The 8,700-nt window shown below is 36.4% G+C and overlaps 1 pseudogene; it reads left to right on the plus strand.

Annotated features, from left to right (window-relative positions):
• Positions 1-3,189, plus strand: LOC101111122 (olfactory receptor 52P1-like; annotated as a pseudogene).
• The last annotated feature ends 5,511 nt before the right edge of the window (positions 3,190-8,700 follow it).

Consider the following 8,700-nt stretch of genomic DNA (forward strand, 5'->3'; position numbering starts at 1 on the left):
ATGGCAGTGCTGTTGCTCAGAAGTGGCTCTGGGGTGGAAAATCATCAGATGCAGTTTAAAACTGGGAAACCTAATTTCCCAAGTATGAAAGGAAAACTTTGTCAGCTAATCCAAATACTGACTGTGGGTTTCAGTTATAAAAGGAGTCACTAAACATGTAAAATACCCATAAGACTTCTCAGCCCAAAGGTTATTCCCTGGTCTGTTTTCATGGATATCTATGCACAATATAGATAAACCTATAAATATATTTATTTTGCTGCATCCTTATAAGCTAGACATTTCTTTTTGTCTATGACCTGGCAATATCACTGTGAATATACGAAGAGGAAATTTAAGACTGTCTTTTTTTATGCTCCAATCATTAGAAAAACCATGCATCTAAAAGGTAAATTAGAACAGTTTCATGGTTGTAACTGTGAATTCTGTCATTAGGATCCCTGGATTTTAAAGCAGGCTTAACTCAGAACTTAATGTCTGAGTTCTGTTCTGTATAATACTGGGACACCAATAATAACTAGTTTATTGGGTATTTGTGACCATTAAATTAGACAATCCATGTAAAGTGGTTAGAACAGATTTTAGGGAAACACTTAGCACATAATAAGGTTTGATACAAATTTGAAATTATTATTTTTACCAGTTCTGTTGTACAGTCCATTCTTAAGCTGGTATCTGATATGTCTTCCATGTAAACGCACTGATATTTTCTGAGTGTGTTATACAGCAAAGCCAGGCACTACTAGGACATAGCTGCAAAATCGAAGGAAAGCTTCAGTCTAGTGAAGTTAATAAAATTATGGATATACCTCCATAGTTTTAATGAAATAACCATTCAAGATATCCTTTCTTGGAGTTTTCATTAAAAGCTCCTTTACCTAATCTGTGTGTTTGCCTCTTGATGAGAAGTTTTGTTTTTTTTCTTCCTCACCTGAATTTCATGAAAGGAGGGAGAGAAAGAGAGAGGAGGATAAATTTATGTTGAAAATTTGATAATGTGCCCTACTTCCTTCATAAGGATTGGGGTAGTATGAAAAGGATTTCAGTTAACTCAAGAGAGGATTGTCAGGTATCTTGAAATGCAGGGTAGTTTTCCATCTGCTAAATCGTGTGACAGCTTCACACGAGAGTGAAGCGTGGGCAGATTCCAGATTTTTACTGTTGTTGTTGTTCTTTTTAGATGAAATATTGTTTATTATTCATCACTTTAAACATGCTAAAAGTTGCAGTCAGAAAGTGTTGATTTATATATATGATGTTTTACCAAATGTACCGCTTTGGGCATGACCAACTGAATTTATGTTCTGTGGGTCTGAATAATGGATAATTTCAAATGAGGGATTTTTTAAAATCTACTTTATAATTTTTGATATATTAAGAGCAAGAACTGCTGCTATTAAAGAAAAGTAGCTGAAATTATATCTTAATCTTTTATTTGTGAATAAAAAATTGCAGTCACTCTACTCTTTAGAAATTTCTTTCAATAATAGGTGCTGAATAACAGTGGGCTTTGACTTTTTTCAGTGATCTACTTGCTCTAGCAAGATCATTCAGTACTCTGAGTTTTGTTTGTGTTCTCTGACTCCATTTCTTGATCCTTGAGAGCTAGTGTTATGATGGTATGGATAGCACTACAATTTTTGCACAGCAGTTTAAATGTCATGTTAATATGAACATTATCTTCAAGAGTTCAGATGAAGGACAGCTGAGTAAATCATTTTTTTTTTTTTATTGTGGGAAAACTTAAACCAAGGGAACTATCTCATTCCCTCAGGATGGAAATCCAGAATTCAAATTTTCATGCTACCTTCAATTCTTTATCAGTCTACCATCCAACACATCTCCTCACATTAAATTTGTTCACTGAAGAATAGAATATTAATTCTCTCCAATCTTCTATTCAGTGTCACCAAGACAAAGGAGAGAGAACAATTACTTTTCAGTATTTAAGAATTTATTACCAAATTAGAGGGAAACACTATATACACAGAACTGTTATAGGTTCAAAATACATGCATAAATTATGTAGTTATAACAACTGGCATTACAAAAATTCAACTCAACTCTTTTTTGATTCACAAAATTTTTCCACAGAGAAAAAGTTATTTCATAAAAATGAACTGGTTTGCTGATGATCATTCATTTTCTTTGAATACTTTGCTTTCATCCATTATCATGCCAAAATTAATGGTTCAGATTTAACTAAGCTGAAGGAATAAATCTTTTTTGATGTTATTTACTCTGGTTCTTTTCCTTCTGTTTTTCACAGAAAAGACTTCTGCCACTTCTCTACAACAACATCAAACTATATATCCACTCCCCTCACTGCCTTCTTGCTGATTGGTATCCCAGGATTAGAAGATTTCCAAATCTGGATTTCCATCCCTTTCAGCTTTGTGTACATTTTGGCTATGACAGGCAATGGCCTGATTATGGCGATGGTGATCTGAGACAGAAGCCTCCATGAACCCATGTATCTCTTCCTGGCCATGCTAGCACTCAGTGATGTTCTCCTTTGTACTGTCACGGTGCCCCAAATGCTTATCTCCTGGCAGAGCTGTTCCATATCAATGTTTCCTGCCTGTCTCATGCAGATGTTTTTCATTCATGCTCTGTTTCTCTCTGAATCTGCTGTCCTACTGGCCATGGCTTTTGACCGCTATGTGGCTATCTGTGCACCACTCCATTATACTACCCTACTTGCAGGCTCTCTCATTAGCAAAGTGGGTCTGGCTCTGGTGGCTCAAAGTGTGGCTGTGGTCACCCCTGGCATCCTGTTCATTATCCGCCTGCACTTCTGCCAGAGCAACATCACCTGCCAGACTTACAGTGAGAACATGGGCATTGCCAAGTTGGCTTGCAATAGCATTGTCCCTAATAGCATGTATGGGCTCACCGCTGCTCTCCTCACCCACAGGACTGGACTTTGTCCTTATCTCCCTGTCCTACTGGTTAATCTTGAGAACAGTCTTCCAACTGCCTTCTAGGGAAGCCCGGACAAAGGCCTTTGGAACTTGTGGAGCCCATACATGTATCATCCTGATTTTCTACAGTCTGGCCCTCTTGTCCTTCTTTACCAATAACTTTGGACACCATGTGCCCTGGCATGTCCTTATCCTCCTGGCAAATCTGTACTTACTGGTGCCACCTACCATGAACCCCATTGTTTATGGGGTAAAGGCAAAATAGATAAGGATGTGAGTGCTATGACTCTGTGCCCAACCTAAATGATCCAAGAGTAATAAAGCAACAAGGAACAGGGGAGTCCATGATTGAGATACAGGTTTAAATGTCAAGTCTAAATCAATCTGGACAGATTTATTCCTGCAACATCTATGCAATGAATAAAGCTTTAAAAAATTGTATTTCTAAATATTATCTTCCTGATATTGGGTAAAAAGGATGCGAACAAGGAACTGCTCAAGTACCACTGAGAATTATTTCAACATACTAAGGTAATGTGCCACTGTAGTTGCATATGACATTTAAATATCCTTTTGGTAATAAACCATGTCTCTTCTACTTCAATTTGCTATAGACAGGACAATATATAAACTACATATACTTAGGAATTAGTTCTGATTCCATTCTTACCATAACATCTGCAGGGCCCAAAATACAAAAGAAAGAAAGTGAAAGTGGCTCAGTCGTGTTCAACTCTTTGGGACCCCATGGACTATACAGTCCATGGAATTCTCCAGGCCAGACTACTTGAATAGGTAGCCTTTCTCTTCTCCAGGGTATCTTCTCAACCCAGGGATCAAACGAAGGTCTCCTGAATTGCAGGTGGATTCTTTACCAGCTGAGCCACAAAGGAAGACCCCAAAATATACAAATAATTAATAAATATTTGTTGAATGGATAAGTATCTTAACTAATCAAAAATAAATGCTAATGATTTTATGCAACAACCCCCAATATTTCTCTTTGTATTATATATGACCTACAACTAAAATATTTATTTCCTTTCCTCTCAAAAAACTTTCCTTCAGCTTTCACAAATATGAACTTCTTATCTCTTCAATACTTTAGTGTATAAAGATTCTCTTGGTGACAAATAAGAGAAATTACTTTTTGTTAGATAAAGGAAACAAAGAGCAGGATATTTCATGGTAACATTCTGTGGATGTCATGACAGCTAAGGATAATTGCATCTCTCAGGTGGGACTAAAGTCAGGCTGCTATTAGACCTCACCAGCAGGAATGGATGGCTTCTTAATTGAATTTGGGCTTCAGCTGGTAAGAATCTTCCTGCAATGCAGGAGAACCCGTTTGATTCCTGTGTTATGAAAATCCCCTGGAGGAGGACATGGCAATCCACTCCAGTATTCTTGCCTGGAGATACCCACGGACAAAAGAGCATAGTGGGCTATAGTCCACGGGGTTGCGAGGAGTCAGACATGACTGAGCAACTAATCACACATACCTGGTCTTAGTTACAATGACTGTGGGACAAAATATATGATTTCCCTAAATAGGATCAATAACTAAACCTGGATCAATCTGTTGTATTTCTTATTCTGATTTAATGGGGATAAAATTGTGTCAGGGCAATACTGAAGAAAAGCGAAATATGATAAGTGGTCAGGATTCTGTTTACTAGATTCATCTGGCACGTTTCTGTTAGCACATACAATCATCCTAGTTTAGCTCTTCCTACACTAAATAGTCTCGCTAACTGCATTCCATAGTACTAGGACAAACTTCATCATCTATGAACTCTCATAACATAATTGCTGCAGTGTAATTCCCTATCTCCACTAGGAAATATCCACCTCTTGATTTACAGAGGAGCTAAAATACTTCTCTGGCCTCAAACAGTAAAGAAGTGCATCATGAACATAACAGAAACATAGACATGGTCAAATGGTTGAAGTAATTTGACTGTCTTAAAAATATTTATATTGTTATAATTCTTTTTATAAATACGTATGGCTGTTTATAGAGGCTGTTTATAAATTATCTGTATAATCATGCAATTATCCATACTGTAGGTTTTTAAAAGGAAATTATGTTTTAAACGTTATTCAGTTGAATGATTAAATGACTAAGTGTGCTAATGAAATGTTTTGCAGCAATATTTTATATAGATGAAAATGCTAAACACTTAGATGGTGAAATGGATTCTGAACCCCTCTGCTCTGATTTTTTGCTTGCTATCATGTTTTGCCACAAGGTGTTTCCTGCAGCAGTTGTTGTTTAGTCGCTCAGTCATGCCTGACTCTTTGTAACTCCATGGACTGCAGTATGCCAGGCTTCCCTATCCTTCACCACCTTCTGGAGTTTGCTCAATCTCATGCCCTTTGAGTCAGCGACGCCATCCAACCATCTCATCCTCTGTTGTCCCCTTCTCCTCCTGCCTTCAATCTTTCCCAGCATCAGGGTCTTTTCCAATGAGTTGGCTCTTTGCATCAGGTGGCCAAAGTACTGGAGCTTCAGCTTCAGTATCAGTCCTTCCAATGAATATTCAGGGATGATTTCCTTTAGGACTGACTGGTTTGATCTCCTTGCAGTCCAAGGGACTCTCAAGAGCCTATCCAACACCACAGTTTGAAAGCAGCAATTCTTTGGTTCTCAGCCTTCTTCACAGCAAGGATACACAGAAGATCTATAGAAAAAAGATCTCGATGACCCAGATAACCATGATGGTGTGATCACTCAGCATAAAGATGATCAATGCATCGCACAAAGGTTAACATTTGACATAATGAAAGCAATTGCATTGCATTTTTGCTTAATAATAGGGGATTGGAACACAAAGATGAATTATTATTTGGCCTTCTGGATATTTACACATTCTCCAGGTAGGCAGAGAAGGCTTTTAGAAGGCAAATAAATACTCATGACTTCATCAAACAACAAAAAAAGCAAAGCCATCACTTTGCTGACAAAGGTTCATGAGATATGATGGTTGGATAGCATCATGCATTCAATGCACATGAACTTAGGTCAACCCCGGGAGATGGTGAGGGACAGGGAGGCCTGTTGTGCTGCAGTCCATTGGGTCACAAAGAGTCAGACAAAACTTAGTGACTGAACATTACTGTTTATTACAATATGAGTAAGAGTGTCTCTTAATTTATAAGTCCAGGTGCAAATGAGATAGATGCTTGAATTGTATTATTGTGAATTGGGGGAAGAACAAGAGGCCTTCATCTTTCAATAACACTATCTACTTGCTGGGACTCTAGCTTTTGTTAAATTTTTAAAAACAAGATAGTACTTCTGTTCTCAGTTCATAAGAAAAACTTGATATCCACTCATTTGTATATTCAATCAATCATGTATTCAATGACTATATTTTGTAAGGAGAGTTATCTTAATTTTGATAATATGTGTTTTTTTGTATGTGTTTAGTAAAGTACACTTTATGAATATGTGTGTTGACTGCTCAGTCATGTCCAACTCTTTGCAACCCCATGGACTATAGCCTGCAAGGCTCCTCTCTCCCTGGTATTTTGCTGGCAAGAATAATTGAATGGGTTGCCATTCCCTTTTCTAGGGGATCTTCCCAACCCAGGGATCAAACATGGATCTCCTGCATTGAAGGCAGATTCTTTACCATCTGAGCTACAAGGGAAGCCCCTTTTATGAATACAAAGTATCTCTAATAACACATCTTAAGAAATATATAGAGGATAACAATTTGTAAACTCAAAAGTTGGCCTGTATATTTACATATTCATTTGTATATTTTTGTATTTGTGTGAAATGCAAAATCTAAGATTCAATAGTTTGAATATATTTGTTAGCTAAAAAAACGATAAAACTTTTCATTTTTTGGAGCAGAAGCATTATGATGTGTTCAGCAAGCAGACACTAAAAATATATTTTGAATTTGAAGGTTTTATAGCATGGCCATAGTTAAGTGCTGCTGCTGCTGCTGCCGCCAAGTCGCTTCAGTCGTGACCAACTCTGTGCGACCCCATAGATGGCAGCCCACCAGGCTCCACCGTCCCTGGGATTCTCCAGGCAAGAACACAGGAGTAGGTTGCCATTTCCTTCTCCAGTGCATGAAAGTGAAAAGTGAAAGGGAAGTCACTCAGTCGTGTCCAACTCTTCACGACCCCATGGACTGCAGCCCACCAGGTTCCTCCGTCCATGGTACTCTCCAGGCAAGAGTACTGGAGTGCGTTGCCATTGCCTTCTCCATAGTTAAGTGCTACTTATATGATATACAGTAAATGATAATGTTCACATTCTCTTCCAAAATTTATTTCTATTAACTTTATTTTACTTATTTACTGTAGGAAATATTATCTAAGTTTGATGTTCATATATCTTGCTTTATTTTTACTTGATATCCCTTTGGTCAAAGTGAAAGTGCTGAAGGAGAAGAATATTTAGAAGTAGAGTCAAGAAATAGGATAAGAGGGAAGGGAACAGATATAACTGAATTAAAAATAGGGAACAGAAATAAGTCATGGGAAGTCTTAGATGTCCTTCACATGTTTGACATTTGAAATGGTAATTTTAAGTTAATAGTACCTTTTTTGTCATGTGAAATGTGGGCTTACGACAGGTGAAATCTCTTTCTCCAAGATTTTTTTTTAAATCCAATAAAACTAGTCATTCTTTATCCAATGATTGATTCATTTCTTTTCACTTATGCACTCAATAAAGTGCATAATTTAAATAAATATAATGTTGGTTCTCAAAGGTAGCAAGCTGCATGAGACACAGTTCCTAGTGTAAATAGAATAAGATTTGTGAAAACTTATTATGTATTATTAAGATCAGCATACATAAAGTTATAAAGCATCCATAAATGTTTTTTTCTTCATTTATTTGTCTTTGAACAAGTATAGACATGTGAATTAAGAAATTTCAGCTAGAATTGCAAGTTTCTTATAAAACTCTATTCATAGCCATGCACTAGATCATTTGAATAATATGAAAAGATAGTTTATATGCCAAAAGAATTGTAGAAAAAGTAAGATTTATATTTTATGATTCTTACTGTCACAAACATAAATAGCTACACTTCAGTCAGTTAGATTTTTATAATTACTGGCTTCAAAAGACATCTCAGGGATTATAAAAACTACTGAGTTTCAGCTTTCTATAAGATTAAAATTATTTCTAAAAATTAAGTTAAAAAAAAAACTCTGAAAGTTGCCCTTTTCTATATCTTGTGAAATTCAATTTCTTGAGAAAATATAGAGCATGTGTATAAAATTTTAAAAGATGCTGCTGATGCACCATGAAGATAGATAAAATGCTGTGAGATCTAATATATTTTATATCAAGATATGATCATTACCATCTTTAATAAAGGTAACTTCAGAAGATTTACAAACACACTTATAACAGGAAAGGATTAATGTAAGATTCCCAGAAAAATGCAGTATGTCAAGAAGCATAGAAATAAGCGTTTAGAATAATCAAGGAAATTTTCATGGACAGGAAACCATGAATCAGGGTTAGGATTAGAAATGAGAGACAATAGAATTAAATGGTATCTAACACATTGCATTCCAACATATTCATGCCTAGAGGAGATTTAGGGAACACGTGTTAAGTCAGTCTGTATAATCCCAGTGGACACCAACTCTCTACTTTAGGACATCTGTGTGATGTAATGTCAAGTTTATTTCTGTCCTTTTCAGTAATATTTTATTGGCAACTCTGGTGCCAACACAGCATGTAGAAAATATTTACAAACTTAATATTGATGCCATTGTTGTCTTGAGGACAAAC

Source organism: Ovis aries, chromosome 15 (genome assembly GCF_016772045.2).
Source record: "Ovis aries strain OAR_USU_Benz2616 breed Rambouillet chromosome 15, ARS-UI_Ramb_v3.0, whole genome shotgun sequence".
NCBI lineage: Eukaryota > Metazoa > Chordata > Mammalia > Artiodactyla > Bovidae > Ovis > Ovis aries.